Here is a 24,166-nt window from a genome sequence, read left to right as displayed (position 1 = left end):
CAGCGCCACAATGCACCTGGCATAAAATAAGATACCTGCACTACAGCTCTTGCTAAAATAAAGGAAGGACACCCAGAATGGACACAATGCAAGAAAATACTGCTTGTAAAACCTATATCATACTCTAAATGACCACAGTCTCAAGGCTCTTATCTTTGGCACAATATCATGACTTGGATTTACCCAAATCGCCCATCCTTCCTTCACATTATAAATTCATTTATTTTCTGTCCACGTATTTGCACATAGGGAAGGCCACATGATACAGGTTTGAAAAATATTTGCAAGTGAGACCAATCATTTAGCCTCCTGCAGCTTAGCAAATGGAGTCTGTAATTTCCTTACATGCAGCACAAGAAGAACATAACACAAAGCTGGCTCCCAAAAAGGCCAAATTGTTGTGTGGTACTTCTTGTAACCTGTTTTTTTCCATCCGATATGAAATACATCTGGTCTTCCAAAAGCCCTGAACATCCACACTTGGAAACGAGACCTTCCAGAGCGTTGTAATAGGGGACCCAAAGACACGCAGCAATGTCAGCCACTTTCCAGCATTTGATAAAGTCTATTCCAAACCAGGACGGGGAGAGAACAGCATCTGCTCTGGAGAGAAACTGAATAGGAACAGCAGCACAAAGTACGAGGTATGCTCAAGTGCTTAAATATGTAGGTGTGGCTTTAAAAAAAATAACATGTTCATAAAGAAAAAGAAAAAAAAAAGGCTACTATCATTTAAAAAGGAGTAAAATATACACAAAGATCATGAATCTGGCCCTGAGATGAGATGGTGACAGCAGTACGGTATGCACAGCGTGCATCCAAGAAACCACGGTGCAGTTACCCACAAGCAAGAAACTTTTAAAGCAAGGTCACACTGCATGAACCTTTTCATCTCCTACCCAGGCAGAAAGCACGTGTCCTTGGCCCCATTTCATTCCATTCATTAGGAAGCACAGAGGTAACTTCTATTCCACCAAACAGACCTTGGAGCAAGGTTCTTGGTAGGTGGTCAGGAGAGACTGAGCTGGTGTCTGAGGGGCACACACAGCCTCCAGCCCTGTCCAGCTCTCACCACTTAACCTTACGGATACAAGGATACCCATAATTAATGGCTAAGAGGAGTGGCCAACGGCCCTGCTTTATTCAGGGTACCCATAATTAATGGCCAAGAGTGGCCAATGGCTCCACTTCATTCAAGGTACCTGTAATTAATGGCTAAGAGTGGCCAATGGCCCTCCTTCATTCATAGTTAATGGCCAAGGGTGGCCAACCTCCCTGCTTCTTTCAGTGTACCTGTGATTAATGGCCCAGGGTGGCCAATGGCCCTCCTTCAGTCAGTGATTTAATGGGAAAGCAACAAAAGGGACATAGGAATCCTGATCCTTCTGTTCCAACTCATGTTTCAGGCTTCCTCCCGCCCCTCCTTTCTTTCTGTCACTGTGCTGGTAATTTGAAAAATGAAACTGCACCTTTATCAGCCTTGTACTTGCACTACCCTTAATTACACTCTCACATGGAAACCTCTAAGAAGCCCTTTGTGTCCAGCAGTCCCTCTGTCGGCCTCATTAAAGCTATCAGGGCTGGCTTTCCCTGGATAAAAAGTGACATGTGATTTAATCTGAAATTACCCTGCAGTTTATCTGAGCCATCCTTCAGTGCAGACATTTTTCTACATCTCATGGAGCAGAGAAGCAGAGAAGGAAAGGTGATAGAAAGAAACACCGAACCAAATGGGGAGAAACAAGGCAGGTGAGGCTGCCATAACGCAGGGACTGCTGCAAACGCCATCTGTCTGCACTGGAGGCTGTGATATGTTTATGGAGATAATTGCTTCAATATGAAGCTGGTTTCTCTGCGGATCTCATACGCTCATATGATTTGCATCAGAACAACAAATCAATGACAGCTCGTTTCACGTGAAGATTTTACCCTGGACAAGGGACCTTCCTGCTCCATTGCGTGTGCTGTAACCGGATCCCTCTGATATCCACAGTTGGAGTTTGTGTCAGCAAATCTGTGCTTCTCTTCTAGAGCATTGTGGAATTCATAATCCTGCAGTTAGCAACTTAAACCTCCTATGGTGCCACGGCTCCAATCTAATGCTGAGATGATTTGAAACCCAGGAGGCTAACTGGTCATTACGAGCTCGGAGACTAATTTGGAAATAGCTCTTTGAAACAGACACGCTGAAAGGAAGAAAATTCTGTTATTTCGTGCACTTTTTGAAAGCTCATTTGCTGTGCTCTGCCAGCAAATGCACACGTGTTGAGCTTCCTGCAACCACTGCAGACACTTCTTGGGGCAAAGGGGACTGGCACAGCCATGGCACTGCCTCCCATACCAGAGACCAGGCGGCCCCAGCAGCTGTCAGGAGTTGGGATAACATCAAACTACATCAAATTTTGCCTTAACTCATTCCCTTGAACTTAGCTGAAACCTAAAACCATCAAGTATTTATTCCCTTGCAAGTTTTAGGAGGTCTAGGTTTTACTATTTGCTGCTGCAAATATCTGGCTATCCTTTTTAGCCACAGACACTTCTTTTTCCTATATACATTTTTTTTCTCAGTGCTGTGAGCTACATCCAAAAGTCTTCATGTGGCTGAAAACCACACGACAAAGGTTGGAAAGCTGAAGGGGAAGGAAGTGTTGGTGGTTGGAAGGTTTTGGGGGGACCCATTGCTCCAGACACAGCTGGGCTGAATCACTCCTGCTTCCTGCAGCCACCAGGAGCTCTCCTTGCCCTGGAAGGTCTCTGTCAGTGTCATTTTGCCTCGGCACAACAAGTAACTGATGTTATTTGCCAGTCAGGCACCTCGACTTTGCCAGTATCCAACATTTTAAGCTCAGTGGTACAGAACACCCCCAGCTGATTCTGCAGCGAGGGAACAAGCATTTCCTCAGCCGGTTTGGATGTTTGTTCAACTCCCCTGTTTGCTTTTCAGATCTCTGGTGCACAGTAACAGGAATCAGATATCTGATCCTTTCCCGAGCTGCTGCAATTAATTCTCAGTCAAGTGACCCGAGCAGCTCCAGTTGTTGCCTTTGGTGTTAGGCCTCTGTTTTTATTGATGGCCCATTTTATCTGTCATCAGGCTGCCCACTCATCTGGCTCAGTCAAATCCTTCGGAAGTCCCTGACTGTCTGCCCTGGTATTAGCTGATCTAATTTATGTCTTATGCCACCTGCAAAATGTGACAGATTGCTGATAAATGCATAGCTATTATAATGTCACTAATTACCAGGACGTTTATTGCCCTTATCACAGCTCCCCACTGGACAATCAGAGCACTTCTCCCATGGTGATGCCAGCAATACTCTCTCTAAATCTCAACGTGCAGCATAAATACTTATCCTTACCCAATGCACACCCTGCACAGGGAGTTGGGAACCCTTCACAGGTGTGTCCTGAAGGCCAGTTACAAGGAAATCTCCCTTAGCTCAAGCCAAGCAACAGCAGAACAAACAAAAGCATTTCTCTACAAAATCCAGACTAGACAATGTCATTTCCAGGTTTCTAAAAGCATCATAGCAATCTTTTAGTATCCTGATGTATCAGATGGGAATATTGCACAAGATCAACTGAAATTTCTGAAGAGTGAGGCAGGACAGGGTATGGATATGGGAGCATCTGGCAGAGAAATCTCCCAGTAATTATCTTTTACAAACAGCCCTTGCCAATCCCCAAACCCCAGCCTCTGTAATATATCTCATGACCAAGCAATGAATGCTGATACAAACACGAGGGACAATAACTCATTTTTGTAGATTCAATTTCAGTACATAAAGTGGGAACTTCCTCATAGAAACCTCTGTGGTCTCATTCTGTGCACCAAGCTTACTGAAATTTTGTATTCACAACTCACCCATGACGAGGGTCTGGAGGAGCACAAAAACTGTGTCATTTATCAGTAAATACCTTTATGAAATAGTTGTAAGGCACTGAAAACGAATGCATTGTTATCAGACTGAATCTCCATTTGCCTTCGTCAGGGGATGTACCTGTCATGGATTACTTGCTGTTTTTAACATTTACCAGCACTGACTAATCCTGCTTAGAGAATTGAACAGGTTAAGTTAGATGAACACAAAATATTGTTATTTCAATGTCAAGTCACATCAAAAGAAGACCATACTTTTAAGAAGCATTTTGAAGTATTTTGTATGTAAGACTTTCAGTCTCATCAATATGCACCTAAAAGGGAAGGTGTTCCTTGTGATCATCCAATCTGTATGGGAAATAAAGAATGATCAAAGACCCGCCAGCTTTCCTGCATGGAAACCCCCAAGATTAGCCATTGGTGGTGCTTAGGGACATGGTGTAGTAGGCAATATTGGTGGTAGTTGGATGGTTGGACTTGATGATCTTAGAGATCTTTTCCAACCTTAATAATTCTATGATTCTATGATTCCATTGATTATGAAGGACCAGCACACAGTTCATGTGGATACAAGCATACGTCAAGGACAGCATGACTGCTTGGATAGAAGCTCCTTGGCAGGGCTGCTCTCCTACCAAGCAAAATGCCCATTAGCTCCTCAGCAATGCTGGTCACCAGGACACACCATGTATGCATAACATACATGGAGGAGAAACTCTAAAGACAGCTTCAGAAATAAATGCAGGCCACTCGTTTCCTCTCTGCAGGAATCCGAGCGTAGATAGTAGGAGTAGGAATTCTATGGCACTGCAAAAGAAAATGAAAAAGGCAAAAATGACACAGGGCATGAAGCTGAAGTTACCCTGTCAGCTTTTTGTAACATCCCTGGTGGGTCCTCACAGCTTGGATTTTACCTAGGGCAATTTTCCACATTTCTTTGAATGGGAAACAATGAAGTGGGTGTATCCCCACACTGCGCTCCTTGTGATCATGGCTTTGTCTGCACGACCTTGGTGGCACTGGGCAGTGTGGGACACGTCAGCTGCTTCAGAAGCAATGCAAGCACCATGGGTGGGCACTCTCCAAAGGCAGATCAATGATCCTCCAGTTTGCCTACAAAAATGAACGCTGGCAGAGCCCATATATCATGGAAAAAGAAGCCACAGGAGTCTCATCCTATAGCTCTGTACTGTGACATGGCAGCCAGACCACCAGGACATGGGGAGGTCAGTGCAGGAACGTCAAGTCAAAGGAAATATGTCCACAACTGACCACATCTGGAACTCTGTGTCCAAGTTTTTGTGTTTCACAGTTGGAATGACAAAAGCACATCAGAAAAAAAGATGAGAAGGAATCACAGAATCACAGAATTGTAGGGGTTGGAAAGGAGCTCCAGAGATCATCGAGTCCAACCCCCTGCCAAAGCAGTTCCCTACACCAGGTTGCACAGGTCGCCATCCAGGCAGGTCTTGAACATCTGCAGAGAAGGAGACTCCACCACCTCCCTGGGCAGCCTGTTCCAGTGCTCCGTCACCTCACTGTAAAGAAGTTCTTGCGCACATTTGTGCAGAACTTCCTATGCTGCAGTTTCCAGCCGTTTCCCCTTGTCCTGTCTCCACTCATCACTGAAAACAGTCCAGCCTCGCCATTCTGTCCCCCACACCTCAGATACTGATAGACCTGGATCAGGTCCCCTCTCAGTCTTCTTTTCTCAAGGCTGAACAGACCCAGTTCACTCAGCCTTTCCTCATAGCAGAGATGCTCCAGGCCCTTCACCATCTTCGTGGCCCTCCGCTGGACTCTTTCCAAGAGATCCTTGTCTTTTTTGTACTGGGGAGCCCAGAACTGCATGCAGTGCTCCAGATGAGGCCTCACCAGGGCAGAGTAGAGGGGGAGGAAGTAACCTCCCTGCTGATGTAAAGATGAATTTTGAAGGAAAACGTGCAAAAAGTGAATGGTTGAAACAACATACAAAACTGTAGATAAATGAAAGGGGACAGGCTAATCAGAGATATGTGCAATGGCCTGGATGGGGAGACATTTCGTTACTATGGATGGTTATCACTGAATCATAGAAGGACTGGGGTTGGAAGGGACCCCAGGGATCATCATATACCAACCCCCCTGCAGCAGGCAGGTCTGCCAACCACTCTGTCAAGTACCAAGATCAGATTGCCCAGGGTCCCACCAATCTGGCCTTGAGCACCTCCAGGAACGGGGCTTCCTCATCTTTCAGGATTCCCAGGTCCTTCTCAAGGAATTCTCCCAGTCTGTGTAGATGCCTCGGATTATCTTGACCCAAGTGCAAAACCTTGCACTTAGCTTTGTTGAACCTCATTAGGTCCACATGGGCCCACTTTTCCAGTTCATCAAAGTCCCAAAAGAATCCCATGAACTGCAGAGTGAAAACACAAAATAGAAAATGTAGGCTAAATATAAAAAAAAGATGGGGAGCATTCTCAGGTAGGTTTACCCTGCACAGAAGTATGGCACGGATTTAAGCAGTGTAACACCTCCCATGTGTTCAGGCTTTGCAGCACCTCTCACTGGGTACAGCTCCTTTCTGCAAATCCACTGGAGGAGCTGACACACATTTTGACACCTCTGTAACACACACAGTGGTCTCCAAGGGCCGACAAACAGCCAGAGTTTGAAAGCAGCACAGAAAATATGCGTGAACAACCCAAATCCACACAAGGAGCTTTTACTAGCATAAAAACACTGAACACAGAATGCCTTTTAAAGGCATTTCTCCATCAGCAAAAGCAAATCCTTCAGCCAGCAGAGCCTATTTTGACTGAGAAGGAGCAAGAGGATTTGTGTTCTTGTGAGCTGGTCTGCACCAGGAGGGCAGCTCCACCACCCCAACCTGGAACAGATCTTTGGGCAGTGTGGTACACTCAACACAACCATGGGATCTCTCTCAGTTCAATTAATTCAGCACAGAGAGAGCCCGACACCAGCCAGTGTTGTACATGGATACAGAACTGCAAAAACGGTGCAGTGTGTTATTACTCCTCTGAGTTTTATGCTTGAGTGAAAGCTTGATTTAATTTTGGGTTCTGGCATCAGACCTTTTCTACTCTATTAGAAGTAAAATTACAGTTATACTCATTATGGCTCTTTCTGCTGTTATACAGCTTCATCCTCTCTGCACTCTAATCACTTAATTGTCATTCCAAGCTGCTCTAAAAACACAACTATTTCAGGGGGGAAAAAAAGGCTCAATGTAAATAATACTGCACTGCTTTAAACAAGCTGACAACCCGGACTTTCATTACTGAATTGCATTTAGAAATGAAACCAGACTGAGAAATGAAAGTGCCCTTACTGCAAGGTGAAAGTATTCACTGCATGGTGTGCGCATCATCCATGCAAATGGCCATCTTTAGGCACTTTAGCATGGGGAAATGTGGAGTAGCACTGATTGCATGCATGGGATAATCTGTTCCTTCTGGGCTTCCTTTCCATTAAGTCCAATTAAGCCCATTAGGAGCAGAGATGGTGAAACAACTTCCATAGTTTCTTGCTTCTTATTTAGTGATTGGGCCATGTGTGGACCATCTTCAGAACATGCAGAAGTCAGACAGCTACTGCAGAGCACATGGAACCTGAGCACCACATCCCAGCCCATAGAAAAATATGAAAGAAAAAGACTAAAAAAAAAGTAGTAATTGGTTTTGTAACTACAAGGATACGATGGCAGCATTACAAAAAACCACATTCACCTTCCACTTCTATGTGCCCATTTCTAAGACTTCCCTACACATCGTTCCAAGACACACTGCTGCATGATGGCAATGCTGGAGCGTTGTCTCAGCACAGTCAGGCAGGGTGGGGTGAGGTACACACACAGCGTTGCTCCAACATCACCTTTCCTTACTGAAGATCAAATCAAATAGGAAAAACGTCACACTAAAAAAAAAACCCACCACAATCAACTCATACAGCCCATTCATAAGGTATTCATAGAGAAAATCCAGCCTGCAAGTCCCTCTCCCAATTCCATTTTTTCCTCCTCCTCCCCCATCAGAATCAATCAAACAATGTCCAGATAATGACTCTGACTCTAAGTACTGACACAGATACTCCTTGTTCCCAAAGCAGCTCTTTCTGCCACTGTTTTCCTAAGTGCTATGAGTGATTCTCAATGCCACGGCTGTTTTAATTACAGGCGGCCTCTCGTCCTTCTGTCGCTTTCCATGTCAAGGAGGAAGCACTGTGTTTGATGGCCTTGCTCCAGGACTTCATTTCTCAGCACCAACTCAGTCCCTGCAATGCCCATATTTTTTTTAAGCCTGTGATGCTCTGTGCCACTTAGTAGTCCCAAACATATCATTAAATTCTTGAATTCTATTGGATTAAATTACAACTCACAGATTATTTAAAACTACTGAGTATGTTGAAAGGATGCGTCCAATTTAAGCGTGGAGTAACACATTCCTCCCACTGTACTTCTTGAATAGTCACTGGCTCCTGAGAGAGGGTCTCTATTCTGAAGCTGCCATCAAACTCTAGAGCTTGTCTCAACACATTTGTAAACACTCAAAGAGTTCTTTGTAAGAATTTGGCTTCTGGGGTGTATAAACATTAATGCATTTTGATGGTGTATCTTTTCATGCTTGTGCGAAGAACCATCCATTTTTGATGGAAGGGATGTGACACATCATTTTTCACTGGATACTATCTTATATTGATAGCTCCACATTTGTTTCAGGCAGATTTTTCTTTCTATACCACTGATTGGGCAACCTGATCTGGCTGCAGATGTCCCTGTTCATTGCAGGGGAGCTGAACTAGATGACCTTCAAAGCTCCCAACTCAAATGATTCTATGATTCTTTAATTCCATGCCTGGACGAATTTTCTTTGGTTTTCCATCCCCTCCTGGTCTGACTGGGATATACAGAGGATGCTCAACACCTGTGGGTCTCAGCCCTGGGCTGGGCTGGAAGATCATGTCCTTCAGCTGGACACGGCTGCCTCCTCCTCGCACTCTCTGTGCGGTGTCTGTTCATTCTGAGATGTTCACAGTGCTCTGCTTGCTCCATTTTTGACCCCTTTTTGCCAGACGCCATGTCTGTAGGACACAGCAGAGACTTGCTATCAGACTGCCCCGAGTTACCCAATGAAGTCAAGGGGAAAAAACCTTACTGTTCCTGCCATGGGAAAAGGCGAGGAACCACTGAGCCATGTGACTAGGCTATAGAAATACATTTTCTCTTCTGCCTTCTTATCTGCCAGCCTATTAGGAGTGAGTAAATACCCCATTTACAAACTGCACCTCAATGCAACACATCTATGGGGTACAGGTACACCAAAAAAAATCACTGCTGCCTATAAGTACTCTGCATTGCTACGTCGTTAAATTCTGAATTATTAAAGAGTGGAATTTCTTCATATCCCTCGAGAAACAAGCTCAACTGATGCTTCACAGAACACCCTGGAGGCATTCAAGGCCAGGCTGGATGTGGCTCTGGGCAGCCTGGTCTGGTGGTTGGTGACCCTGCATATAGCAGGGGGGTTGAAACAAGATGATCATTGTGGTCCTTTTCAACTCAGGCCATTCTGTGATTCTGTAATTAAAAGAAGGTTGGGGTGGAAAATTTTTCACTTTTTTTTTTTTTTTTTGGTCCAAATCTGTGTTTGTTTTGTTTCATCTATTAATTGCTTAAACTTCTGCAAGTGATTGCTCTGCTTTTCAACACCACTGGACCTCAGATAGAGCCATTCCATCTACGGTCACCAGAATTAAGGGTAGGCAAGCAGGAAAAGAAAATGCCTTCTACTGCTTCTATAATGAATCTATAGCATAGCAGCCAACTATAAGGTCTTTAACATAGAAAATATACTTTATGCTCAGCCTGAAAGCTAATTCCTTTATAGCACGACTTATAAAAATGGTGCCTAATGAGGTTGGTTCCTTCTTCATTAAGAAATAAAGAAGGGAAAAATAGAGAAGAAAAAAAAAAAGAAGAAGCCACATGGCACATTCGCAGACTAAAACACCACTGGGTTAAAAAAGCCAGATTTCTGCACATTATGAAAAACAGTAATTAAGACAAACACCACACAAGGGAAATTTAGCTGCATGGTTCTGTTGTGGCTGTGGAGCGAGGCGCTGTGAGCAGGGATCCCCTGGGCCCCATTCCTTGGGTGATTATTTGCTCCTCTGCAGTGGGAGCACGGCAGGGCGGGCGGTGCTGCAGATCTCATTGGGTCATTTGAAATCCATGCTTCACTAAGTGGGACAAGAGAAAGCTGAGACCCAGATCAACATCCACACTTAATTCAGCTTATGTTATGTCCTAGAAATAACCTGCTTGCAACATCACTGGAGAGCAGCAAGCGGCACCATGTGCAGACCAAAGAAAAGACAAAGATCGCAGTAGTAACAAGAAATACTCAGAAGTTACAAGAACTGAACAGACCAAACTTACCCATCAACAGCTGATGCTATTTTCAATCCATCTTTACATTACAAATGAAAAACACTTGGCCATAAATACCTCATTCGAGGTCATTCTGGCTGGGGCTCTAAGTTCCTGATGGAGCTGTTGGTGTCCCTGCTCATCACAGGGGATTTGGACCAGATGGCTTTCAAAGGTCCCTCCCAACTCAAACCATTCTATGAAATTAGTACATACTCCTTCCATCTTTGCCTAACTACCACAAGTCTTAGGCATCTGACTACAATTTAGATGATGAGCTTTCAGGTCTCATTCCTTACAATGAAATGCTGTGGAAGAGATGCAATTGATTATATTTCCAAATCTTTATTATTATTATTATTTATTAACAGCAATAACTGCATCTCATTATGAATGTTTCTAATCACTCAGATGAATAATAAAGAGACTTTTGGCACAAATTAGGGAGGATGACAACTGAGCTGTAGTCAGAGCTACAGAAGATGGTTACTTTAATAGTATTGGCAACTTGGAGACGATTCCATTGGCCAAGAGTCCCATTCACTGCCAGTGTCCTTGGTGTGATGGCAGTGGATGTCCTGTCCTACAGGATCTTAATGTTCACTTACTGTATGGCCAGGCCACCTACTAAAATTCCCTGAGTATTGCAAGTGAGAGAAAGGAAATTTTCAGCCATCCTTATTTCGAGCAAACTTGTAAGGTGTTTCATGAGACAAAAAAAAAAAAAAGTGTGGTGTGGTGCAACTGATTCACTCAAGCAGATTTGAGAAGCCACTTGCAAGCAGCAGTTATTCCTTCCTCTCAGGAAGGCTGCACTGTAATACAGGGATCGCTGCTTACTTCCACTTTCCCTTTAGTATCAGCTAACTTTGGTAATGATTGTGTTATAGGTAAGATACGCAGAGACAAAAAAAAAAAAAAGAAGGGCTGACCTCACCATACCAGCAAGCAACAAAAATGGCTCAGAATAAATCCATTCCCTGATGGACATCTGCTTCATCACAGTTGTTTTCCTCTTCTTGTCTCAGGAGACTTCAGTCCATCTTCCTTACATCTGAGCTTATTTTCCAAAGAGCTTTTGAAACAAGGATGCCATTGCAGTGACTTCCCACATCTTTGTTCCCACTGCTCAGTCAGTGACAGATTTCGGGAGCATCGCAGGAGGATTCCTTACAAACAACAGGGATGGTGAAGGAAAACAAAACTTCCCTTCAAGTTCCTCCGCCTCCACCCTCTGAGTGTGACACATGGGATGAATTCTCCCAGAGAAACTCAGTCTCCTCCAGTCTCCTCCTCTTCGCATAAAGAGGCTTCAGAGCTCAGCTCCCCATGTAGGTGTATGGAGATCTGGGAGGAGGGTGCTGTGCAGGAGCTGTTTTTATCCCTGTCCTTTTGTTACTTAGCAATAGAAACCCAAACACTGCTCCTCCAAGTGCAGAAGGCTTCCAGCAGCTCCAGCAAGCTCCCTGCGGGGAGTATTGAGTTTCATTCAGTTCTTCACCAGTGACATGAATACCCATCCATAAACTGTTGGCACAATAAAATCTGAATGTCTGAGACTGGCTGCCATTAACAATAATGCAAGCCTCATCCAAGTGGCGGCCTGGATATGCTTTGAAATAACAGGAAGTGCCTTGATTTCAAAGAATCTTGGAAGTGAACCCGATACGCTGCACATTACAGAATAACTTCTTCAAGACAAACACTTTGTTTCCAAATGTCTTCACAAGAAAGCCCAGACAACCCCTCTGCCAACCCCATGTGAAGCTCCAGCAGGAGCCAGGGAACCAGTTGGAAACAGCAGGGTGTCTTTCCAGGAGAAATGGTCCCCTCATGTCAAAGAGCGATGGATGAGACTGATGCACAAAGAGCAATGGATGGGACTGGAACCATGGGAGCAAGTGGAATATGCTGGTTCCAAGTCTGGCATTTCCCGGAGTGAGGTCCAACTCCCCAGTGAAAGTTCTTAATAAGTAGTAAAAATAAATAATAATAATAGGCTAGATTTATTTCTATAACACAGAAGCCAAAGAGCCTCTGGCTATAGTGAAGCATAGTAAATAAAAGCAAGTCCAGCTGCCTGGTCCCTTCTTTCCCAGAGGCAACAAAACAGAACACAAACACATAGTAAAGACAATCTGAGAACCACAGTAACCCCGTGACAAAAGCACTCAGTCAGTATCACGTTCCGGTCAGTTCTTGCCCTTATCACACTGGGTGTTGATGGTTGATGAATTTCCATTCTCCTTCCAAAACAACCACAACTGACAAAATACCCGAAGCCACTCAGGTTATTATGGCATCTCAGCATCCTGGAGGACCGAATGGATCGGGCTTAGGTTATCACCTACAAGCAGATCATCATGTCAGTCCTCGTTCTACTCCACAGCACCTGGGGGTTATAATCATTAATGAAATTCTGTAGTGTTCCAGGAGATAGAGAAACTCTTTGAGGAAACATGAGCCTCAGACTCATCCCAAGACTTTATCCATCCTTCAAGTTAGATCCAAGACAAAACAATTTTAAAGAAACGATTTAATTACTTCTCATTTCCTGTGCTTCCTGTCTCCTGTCAAGGCCAAGCAAGGAAATGAGGACTGGTCCCAAGGAGACCTGAGATACCATCAATCCAACTGGACAGCAGAAACTCCAGGAACTCCATTAGAAAATTTTATCCTATGACTTTTCAGACCAATTCTAGAGCTGTAAGAGGTTCCAGATGAGCTGGAGCAAAGCACCTCGGCTCTTGGGCACTCATCTACATTAGCAGGAGCAGAGTTTAAGCCTTCCTCGATTCTAATGATAATGAGGAGTCACTGTTTGCAGGGAGGACCTGTGTTGTGAATCACCTGGCAAGGAGCAGTGAGTCATCCTTCCATTGAATCTATGAACACCCAGGTGCACACTGGTGGAAAAGGCTTTTTTTAGTGTTTCTGCAGCCAAAATTTGGTCCCAAACCAACCAACCAGTTCTGGCAGCAGGGTCAGGTGGAGGTTTTGTTTGGAGAGCAGAAGCTGGGTCCAGAGCACTGCAAATCATTCACTGAGCAGTTGAATTCCCACCAGCTGGGCGGTGATTGCTATTCTCACCTCTGCACACCGCTGGAAATCCCTGAGGACCATCCTCTATGAGTTCTGCAGTGGCCCACAGCTCTCCAGGAGCTCTCACCACAGCTGGCGAGCGATTCTGAAGGTTCCCCCTCCCATCACACTGCTCCTCCGAGGGCACGTTCTGAGACAGAAACTCTGAGCTCAGCAATTTCACAACGTTGTGATTTTCTCCTTCTTCTCTCGCTATCCCTACAAAAAACCAATGCAGCCCAGAGAGAGGGAGCTGGATCCTGTTCTCTCTTGCACATAATCAACACAACAATTTAGGCAGCTCCGCTCGTCCTTGCAAAGCAATTGAAGGAAACAGGGCAGCGCAGGGGTAACCAGGGGCAGAGCCTGCATTACCCATGATGATGTGTGAGGAGGTGAGCAGAGCCAAAGTTGTGCTTGCAGGACCTACAGCTCAAAACCATCATCTTTTAGCCTCAAATCAAAAAAACACATTAGATACCACAATTACTGAGGAAAAAATCTGGAAAACCCATAATGCTTTTTTTTTTTTTTTTTTTCCCCAGTCATTTTTCAGCAACTGAACTTAAAAAAAGAAGTAAAAATCCTTCTCTCTCAGGCATCTGCTGTTAGCCGGCGTGTTTTACGACTGCTGTACAGAACGTTTCAGTGCATAATGATTATAATAATCAGAAGAAAAAATATGATTGTGCCAAGAGCACACTCTTCTGTAGCCTAAAGAGTATGCATGCACACCCTAGGTGATTTCTTCTGCAAGTCCCTAAACATTAGTCAGCCACACAGTCCCACATCAGCCTGCTAATTTTAGGAACCACTTCTACAGATGCAGCTCTATAGCTTCAGATAACGGCTGCGTGCCTCTGCAAACCCCAGCAGCAGTGCTGTTCTCACGGGACAGCGCTCTCCGCTCAGTGCCGTTCTCCCGCGGGAAGCTCCCACTCCTCCAGGATGCAGAAATTCCTGCGAGGACCGCGGGACCACAAGGCTCCAGCTGTTCCCAGCCGTCCTGCCACGCTCGTGGGTGAGATCACAGACTCCATAGCAATGCAGCTGGGAAAGGAGGAAGGCAGGGATGCGGTCCCTCCATCTGCAGCATGGAGACGAGTCGGTAGCATGGAGGAGGTGGGGTGGGAGGCAGGAGGAGAGCAGTTCCCAGGTCAGTGATGGAAAACGCGACAGGTCCGGTCACCTCCCCTGTGGGTTGAGAGGGGCTGTGAAAGAAGTCCTCCTTGGAAAGGTTCCCATGGAAGTCTCGCAGAAGGAGAACGTGCCAATGGTCGCGTGTGCTAATGGTGGAAGATTGTAAGATTTGGGGGAGGAGGAGCAAGTTTAACCAGGATAAAAAAATTTTAAAAGAGCCCCTGAGAGCACCGTTGCCTGCTGATGACCTGCAGGGGCTTTCACTTGGAGCACCTCCAGGCTGAAGCAGGAGCAACTGAAAGCAGCTCCTAAAAGGAGCGGAGCTCTTGCTTGTGCTCCCGCACCATGGGCTGGCTGCTCTCATTAGGTCCCCTAACGAGCTTCCTGCAGCCAAGCCAGACCCCTTCTGCACAGCACTTTGCGCACATGAAGGAGTAATATTTCTCAAAGATAGATCCCTATTACTTATCATAACGCAGTGCCTACAGGTCTACTGTGCAGACAGTGAACACAGAGTGAAAAACTAATTTACCAAGATCCAGCCCCAAGGACATACAAAAAGATAGCAGATGGGCAGCGGTGGATAGCAAGGGAAAACAACAGGAGGATGTAGGTCGGTGTGATGTGCTGGGACACGCAGTCTAAATGTTGCCATCATTTCTGCAGACAGACATTTCAGAGCAGAGGTGAGCTGAAGGAGGAGGAAGAAGGTCAGCAGATGTTTTCAGAGAGCTCTTTCCAGCAGGGAAGAAAGGTTGTAGAAATAATACATGGGGAGTGGAGAGTGTTATCACCATTCAGAGCAGGAAGGGCTATTTTGTCATCAAAAACGGACGCAAAGAGGACTCTATGTAGACATAGTACAAGGAAATTACTTTTCTTCCCAATTTTTCAAAACAGAGACAGACCCAGAATGATATTGCAAGCACGCAGAACAGGACTGCAGAGGAGCTGTGTGAGCAGCTGGTGAATTTTACTTCTGTATACGGGCAGGAAAGGTTGCACTTCAGAGTCATTCTGCAAGAAAAGTTGGCAAAATGCAAAGAGAAGGGAAAAGCCCTACACAGACTGAGGCTCCCCCAGATAACAGCAGGAATGGTGTTGACTTCAACCATGCCACGGCGCTGAGGATGGACGACTTGCAGCACGCTGTGGTTTCTTCCAACAGTATGAGAACCCAGGGAATGGGAAGAGACCTCTGTTGTCTCCTTCAAGAGGAGTTCCCACCTGGAAGGGGTCTGGACACGATCAGCAGTGAGGGCGGATGGCAGACAAGATCCAGTCTGCTCATAAAGTGCTATATCCAGGGCGCAAAGGCCATTCTTCACATACCTCAGGAAATCCCTCTCTGCACCAACATTTCAGGATATTTTCTTTCCAAACAAACAAACAACAAAAAAAGTAAAAAAAAAACAACACATAAATTGTTGCCTAGAACTTTTTCTCTCTCTGTTTTGCATGTCTGCATGTCAAAAGTGCCCGTATATCATGCTCACTTCTGCTGAGAGCAAAATACGTTCCCGTTTCTCTCCAGGAAGTCACAGCAGCAACCGTTTGTGTTTTCTCTACAGCTGTGGCACTTTTCCCAAGGACACGCAGAGGCTCCCCGGGGGTCTCTCACCCCCACATCCTCACACGGGGCGGTGGGATTGCCTCCGGCCGGGTCTATAGGAAGACGTGCTGCTGTCTGAATCCGAGGCGACATCAAAGCCCGCAAGAATCCGAAGCGACTCCTCCTCGAAACCACTCGCCTTCCCCTTTCTTGGATAAACACAGCGCGGCAGGAAGCTGCCCACAGCCACCAGCCCCCGTGGGATCGCCATCCAGCCGGGACTTCCCTGCACTGGGCCATCTGTGGAGCAGCACCGTCCCATTCCAGGCAGGGTTCGCGAACCCGCTGCTCCAGATGTGACCTCGGCGGTGCTGGTGACACTTTGGAAGGGATGGCAGGAAGGCTGCGGGGACTGTGCAAAAATAACCGGCTGCTGTTAGTGCTGACACGGCCTCTGCTCTCCAGAGGAGGACCGTGAAGGCCCCTTCCGAAGCGGGGGCAGAGCTAGAAGCTATTTTAAATCACTGCTCTTCACTGCAAGACATAAAACCTCCGTCAGCTTTAGCAGAGAGGTTCGTGTGTGTTTTATGCTGAGGTGCCTCGGAGATTTACACACTGCAAAGCAGCCGCGCACCAGGGACCGGCGGTGCGGCATCAGAAATCGCTGCGGCTTTCTCTGCTGAAGAAGTCAAGCTGCAGAACTGTAAATGTTCACAGACCTGTGGCTCAAGCACAGGACAGGACTGGCGGCTCCCAGAGCTCCTCTATTTCTGCAGCCTGCTGCCTCCTACAAGTACCCTTCACCACATATTAGCACTTTCTTCATTTACCATCAGCTTCAACAGCGGGCTCGTGCAGAAGGGCCACAGTTTTCACTCTTGATTGCTGTGAGTTTATTAAGCCCATATGGTGACATCTACATGAAGACCCAATTTGCAAAGGCACAAATACCCACAGTTAGGGCAACTGCAATCAGCCCTGCCCATTGCTCAGCACCTCTGAAGATCTTAATCAGTGTGCTCAGCTTTCAGCTCAATAAATTGAGCTCAAGATGCAACATATGAAGATCTGAATTCCCAATAAATGACTGTTATAAATACTCTGTGGTAAAACCAGCACACTTCCACTCTAAAACTTCAGCCCATTGGTACTCTGGCTAAATAAACTAATTAGCTTTTTTTTGTACTGATGTCCTATATTCCCATATACACAGATGTTACTATGGTACATTACAGCCTTTTGGGGAAAAAAAAAAAAAAGGAAAATACCCACAAACTGAGGGCATACCAAAGCCAAGTGAAAAAGAAATCACTTATCCCATTCTACATCACTATACCAAATATCCCTCATCTTTTTGAACTGTGAAAAGTTGATCAGTCCTTACCCTAAACTCCCGATATCCCATTTTTATGTAGCTGCAATACATGGACTTCATGCCATACAATGTCTCTCCCCACTGCTCACCCCAAACACCTGCAGCCCACAGGTCCCTGGTCCCACCACAGCTCTCCTGCCATCAAGAGGGATTTATTTTCTGTACCAAAGGGTTTTGCTCCTTTCACATCTGGGTAAGTTCTCATTTTATAAAACAATCAGGCTGCTGTGGCACTCTTAGCCCAATGCTTTGCAGAGAACCTGATGTTTGAAAGCGCTGTTTGGTCTTGCAAGGGGATTGAAATGCAGAGAGTTGAATCTCAGTTCAGCAATTAAATGGTTTGTTTGAATAAGAATACAAGATGATACTCACAAACATGAAAAAACAGTGGTTTAAGTGTTGATCAAAAACACCTGTGAGAAACACCTGATCTTTGAAAACGCCACTACTATGCACAGGCCTACTAAGAGACACCCAAACCAGCTCAGTTGTTCCCAGGCTTCCCAAGAAACCAAGGCACCCAACAAACAGGAAGGTCTATTAACAACTTGATGGTGATGAACTGACAGTTTGGTGTTGATGACCTTAGAGGTCTTTTCCAACCCCTATGATTCTATCATTCTATGAAATTAGCTCCTCACACCTGATGACCCCCCATGTACAGAATGACAGTTGGAAACACAAGGACCCAGGCAATCAAAAACTCATGAACCTCTAGGAAGCCCAATCACCATGCAGAGCTCTCAGGTGAACATCATCAGAAGAACAAGGCAAGATCTTGCTTGTTAGCCAAACTGGAGCTCTCCAGTTTCCAATCTATATACAGCTTGCTGTTCTTCAGTCTTATTTCTAGACTAGAATAAACAGCAGAAAGAGAGCAGCAAAAACATCTCCTTAGGTCACACGAGTCTACTCACAAAACACACAGTTACAGTCAGTCTGGATTCACATTTTTCCATACATATGCTAGGATTTCTCACATGTTTTTAAAGGGTGACAGCCCACCCTACCCTCCTTCCTCACTCAGTTTATTTTGCATAAATGCCTGAGCAGCAGTAGGTCCTTCGGGTCAGGGAAATGACCTTAAGCACTTGCAGTTTGCAATCACAGCTTTTTCCTTCTCCTCCATCCTGGAGAACTTGAGCTGGGCTGACAGCTGCCTTACAGCACTTTATGACCCAGAGATCATTGGGCTCAGATCAGCTCCAGGTTTGAGATGCATGTGCCTGTGCCCCCAGTGAGCTCCTCCTCAAAAACAAGCTAAAACTGAAAACCAAGCATAACTTCTAAATAGCAGAAAAACAGGCTGAGAAGATGCAATATCATTTAGGCACATTTTACTGTCAGGACTCCACCATTCCTCCACCATCATGCAGAACAATCCCAAGAATTTCACATCCATCTGCCATCACTGGGATTCTCTGATTGACATTTAAGACAGTTGAAAACCAACTACAACATTTGGGATGAGTTTAAAAACAAAACAAAACAAGAAAAGAAACAGATGAGCAGGAATCAGATTAACATCTGCCTTGAGAAGAGATCTATCTGCTCAAAAGTAATGTTTTCATCATTAGGAAGGGACAGAAAAGGAAGTCCCAAACAGCCAGAATTATATTCTCAGAGTCATTTTCCTGCCATTTACCTAGTGGGATACGGATTGAGCAACAGGCAGTCAGCTCTGGGTCTGTCTATTTGAACACTGGGTTTCTAATTGATTGCACAGTACTTGGAATCTATTAAAGGGTGTCTATTTACAGTGCTGTATAGGACAGGCTGCTCGATGTGCAGATGCTAACAACTGGATAATCCTAAGTAAAGCTGGTAAAAACGTTCGCCTTCTCAAATTTTCCGCTGAATTAATTGGGGAGATTGTGTCACTGAATCATTAAAGTGCAAAGCTCACAGTCTTGATGTTTGCCACAAGCCCACATGCAGCCCTCTCACATGGAGACTTTATTATTCCAGACACTTGGCCGTATCAGACAGTGGCTCAAAGTAAGACGTTGTGTCATGGCTGTGAGTCCGAGGTGCAGAAGGGCAGCCCAGGAGAGCGCAGCCTCACATCAGGACTCCACACAGATTCTTTTAGGCTATCGTTTTCAAAACTTCAACCAAGGAAAGCACCCAACTGCCTTTTGTTAAACTGGAAAAAAAAAAAGAAGAAAAAAAATGCTTGCTCTTATGAAACTGAGAGCATGTGCAATGTTGGAGAAGTACACATATGAGTCATGTTTACTTGGTACCTGTATGTGTCAATTCCTATTACGTTTTTTCCTGAATCCTGAGATCATCTCTGACCTTCATCCACTTTTTCTCTCCACTTTCCTGACATCAGCTCGTACCTTTTTTTCTCTTCATCCCATCCCATCCCCTCTCCCTTTGCTGAGACCTTCCAGCCAGCCTGACCCTCTCCTGCTTGAATAATCACAATCTCTTTCCTTTTAAACAATTTCTACTTTCTCTGTCCCAACTCATCTGCCAAAACTGCCTGATCAAATCACACCCTTCCTTTCCACTGGCTTTCCCTCAGCCATCTGACCAAGGCACTGTGAAATGCTTGAGTCCCTCTCTGTTTTCTTGGATATCACAACTTCTCTGACTGCTCTGCCAGCAGTCCTGGTCCTGCAGCCCCTGGTGGTACTTTTTGACCTAGATGGGAAGAATGATCTGAAAAGTTGCAGCAAGGTGGAGGCTGGTCTCTTCTCGTAGGTAACAGTGATAAGATGAGAGGTCAGCACCAAGGGACGGTCAGGCTGGATATCACGAACAATTTCTTCTCAGAAAGAGCACTGATGCATTGGCATAGCTGCCCAGGGAGTGACGGTATCACCGTCCCTGGAGGTGTTCCAGAACCACAGGGATGTGGCACTGAGGGATGTAGTCAGTGGGCATCAGGCTTGAGGTTGGAAGTGGTGGTCTTAGAGGTCTTTTCCAACCATAATGCTTCTATGATTCTATAAATGCTGTTTTTCAGTTCTTCTTGGTAATTCTGTTGTGCCAAATGCCACCAGTGCACAGGTAACCATTCATTTTCTCCATGATTACAAATCATTTTCCTGGACTTCAGTGTCACATTGGCCAAAGGCTTCACCTCAGACATGTGGAATGGTCTGGTCAACCCCCAGAAGAGATATGAGGTCTGGAACAAAAACACCCAACACCATCATTCCTCCTTGTCTCCTCTTCTGCAGAGAGAGGATGGAGACAGGGAGAGAGCGGTAGATCTCCAATTTCTCTGCAGGGCAGAGAGGAGAGGTCCCAAGCAATGCAGTGCTCCCATCCTGTCTTTTTGCTTGCAGTGACCTGAACTTGTCTTTCCAATGAAGAAGGAAAGAAAATGGTGCTGCTTCCCACCCCAGTAACCCACGCACTTGTTGGTCTCTGTTCCTGGTTATCTTGCTGGACCTAACCTTGGATGTCATAAGTGTCATAAGCCAAGCAGCTACTAGAACATATGCAATTAATAATAGGCCTTTAATTCAGTGCTACAATGGGAGACTGACAAGTCTGGCACCTGGAGCACTCCGTTCCCCAAACGAAGGTGCAATGGGATGCCAGCAAGGCAGGTTGGCCATCACCAGGCACCACTGCATGGCGTCAAAGACACTGTCTTGCATAATATTATTTAACTTTATATTTTTCCTCATTTGAGATGACAGCAAATGGGAAGTCTTGTCCTTGTGTAACACAAGGGGGAGGTTAAATGTCACAGTGAACAGAATTAGGGGCTGGGAAAACCCCATGGGGAATGCTGTGCACCCAAGGTCTCTGCCTCACTCCAAGTGCACTGCACAGGGAAGCCAAGAGGCAGGTTGATGGATGCTCACAGGCATCCTTACTCAGGACAGAGCCCAGTGCAGAAAGGTGTGCATCCCACACACGGTCACACGGGAAGCTGAGATAATTTTTCTTAATAACTGTCTGTGGGAAATTAGCATCAAGCAGCATTATGAGCGCCTGCCAGAAAGATGTGTTAAGAAAGTGGGCTGGCTGTACAGAAAATAATTTAGGAAGAATAATAAAGAAAGCCAGACAACAGCCCAGACTGAATCCTTCTGTGTTTGTCTAATTTCCTGGGAAAACAGGCATAAGCTGCAGAGTGAATCCAATTGTCAAGCAAAGCGACAAGATTTTCAGGGCAGGAAATGGGGTAAAACAATAACAATTCCCATTGAGGAATATTAGATAAGCAGATAAGCAAGCTTAGCACCAGGTGAATTGATGTCCCCTCTCCCAAGGAAGGGAATGGGAGCACAGGGAGCAGAACGACTTATCCCAGAGCCACAGTGAGTCACAGGCAGAGGAGGGGTGCACCGCCACACAGATCTGCTCCAACCACCAAGCTGTCTGCAGGATATGCTCAGGGAACAGCATGTTCAGGAACTGCTCAGTGCAAACACAGCTGGCGCTGAAGGAGAGCTGGCAGCATGCAGGGATGACCTGCCACCAGGAGCCGAGGGAAGGGATGGGCAGCACTGGTGTGAGCGCTCCATGTGCTCGTGAGCATTCCTTCATCCAGGCCTGGGATGGGAACTGAGAGTGGATCTGTGATCAGTTGGCCAAAACGTAGAGGATGTAATGCTTTTTTGCACCCACATCCATAAGGAGGTAGTAAAGAAGAGACTGGATGTGAATGATGCTGATTCACGCTGCACAGAGCCTTGAGGAGCATTTATGGTGGCTATCAAACTCACAGGGTATAAACACTGTCATAAAAGCAAGGAAATACAAAGTGCTTCAAGCTCTGGGCTCTGCCCCAAAGGCCCATTTGGGATCTTGCATGATGCTTCAGCATTGCTTACACAACCAGAAGCTGCTCCCAACAGACATTAATAACCTGTTTTCGGGTTAACAACCCGAAGTTACTGCCAGGTTACTGATACAAGAGCTCCTGGCACATGGCACCATCTGTGAGAGCAGTGGGTTCGAGAGCTGGAGCCGTTTCAGAGCTGCCCCACAACCTTCCTCCAAAAGGAACCACGTCAGCTCTGCCAGCCTCATCCCACACATCAACAGAGCGAGGTCCCTGGGGTTGAGGCCAAGTGAGTGGCACCTTTGCTTTGCTCTGCCCAGCTCTGTGCTTCCCTCCTCTTCCACGCTCCGTTTCCTGCTGTGTACCTCGCAGCTCCCGTTCCAAGAAAGGATTTCCTGAGCAGACCTCCAAAAACAACCGATTTTTCAGTTTCTTGGCAACAATCTGAGTTATCAGGCAGAAATGTTGCTTAAGTAAGACCAGAATTAAAAAGTTGTAAAAATCCAAATTTTCTTAAAGACACATTATGGGGTGGGGAAATCATTTGCTTCGGGTTGAGTGGAACCTTCTCTCCACGTAGCCTCTAAAGTAAGAAGGCAATGATTTTCAAAGCAAAAAGAACACATTCCTTTCTTTTTGAAAATAGTTGCCATTTTTCTCTCTAGTTGCCATTTTTCATTGCTGCTATTCCTGCATGCAGCCTTCAGACAGCCTTCCTCACTGCCTGCAACCTGGCTCTTCAAACCATCTCTCCTTTCATCTTGTCAGCAGCGGTAACATTCATAAATCCATCCTTCCTTAAATTGCCACCCTGTGTCTTGTCTTCTCGGGACTGTTAGCTTTTTAAGCAGAAAATGTGCTTTGCTTGTGCTATGAAAAAAAAAAAACAGAGTGTAAACGTATGGTGCTCAATGAGATCTTACGTTCTTTTACTGGGACGAGGACAGTGGGATGTGTTCTTCCCCAGTGGAACCACGAGCCCAGCTCCTGTCAAGTGGGAGCACTCCAACCCCACAGGCTGCTCCAAACCCTATGAACATGGATGTCCCATCCAGGGAACTGGAGGCTCCATTGGGGAGGATTCTCAGAGAGCTGCCATCATTTTATGTGATGTCTCATTTTCATAAGGCAAAATCAGGGATTGCTCTCCCCTTCCCTTTTCCCATCATGCCCAACCCACGGTGGCTGAGCACCCTCAGCTCTGTCTGAGCAATAGGGCTGTATGCCTCAGACCTCAAGGCATGAAAGCTCTCCATTTGTTGTCAAGTCTGATGTGTTGAAAATTCACACATCTGCTTAAAGGTCCTTTACAAAAGCAGGATAAATACCTGTGCACAAGCTGATGACTTGGCTTTAAAAGTTTTAAAACCACATTTTAGTGTGCAGTTTGACACAGGTAGGACCACATTTTCCATGGGGCTGTGCAGCCACAGGGCTGAGCAATGCCTCCTCAGCACTCCTGGAAGCAGGGAAAATCCAGCAACCGACCGCAAGATGCTCAGATTAACAGCCAGAGGTCAGTCTGGCACTCTGACCCCAATGGAACAGCATTCATACCAATCCCACCCTCCCCTGCACAGCAGCAGGAAAACCCCTTTCACTTTCTATTTAAAAAGAAAATTTCAGGAATTCTTTACTTTCACCCAAGAAATGATTATGCTGTGAAATATGACTGTTTCATGTCATATGTGAGGCACCACCCTGGGGCCATGAAGTGCATTCCCCCATAAGACTGGAGCAGATAAGCAAAGGAACACCATGCACCGCTGATGCACAGTGCAGCTGGAGGAGATACAGACAGACTCCGCCTCTGCCGCTAATTGTGTGCTCAAATTAATGTCTTTGGGATAAATGACTCCTGCAAAATAAACACAATGAATTCTTAGAACTCATCTAAGCAGCAGAGGAAATCCCCTGAACGAACCAGGTTCGGCGCAGGGGTTTGGGGTTAC

General features: G+C 45.7%; 1 protein-coding gene across 8 annotated transcripts in view; it reads right to left on the bottom strand.

The window, feature by feature from the left end:
• Positions 1-24,166, bottom strand: part of HIVEP3 (HIVEP zinc finger 3) — a 221,902-nt gene that overhangs the window by 22,884 nt on the left and 174,852 nt on the right. The window lies entirely within an intron of this gene.

This window comes from Tympanuchus pallidicinctus, unplaced genomic scaffold, assembly GCF_026119805.1.
Source record: "Tympanuchus pallidicinctus isolate F22 unplaced genomic scaffold, pur_lepc_1.0 scaffold35, whole genome shotgun sequence".
In the NCBI taxonomy this organism is placed as follows: Eukaryota; Metazoa; Chordata; class Aves; order Galliformes; family Phasianidae; genus Tympanuchus; species Tympanuchus pallidicinctus.
The sequence above is the reverse complement of the archived record's forward strand: the minus strand, read 5'-3'. Positions and strand labels throughout refer to the sequence as shown.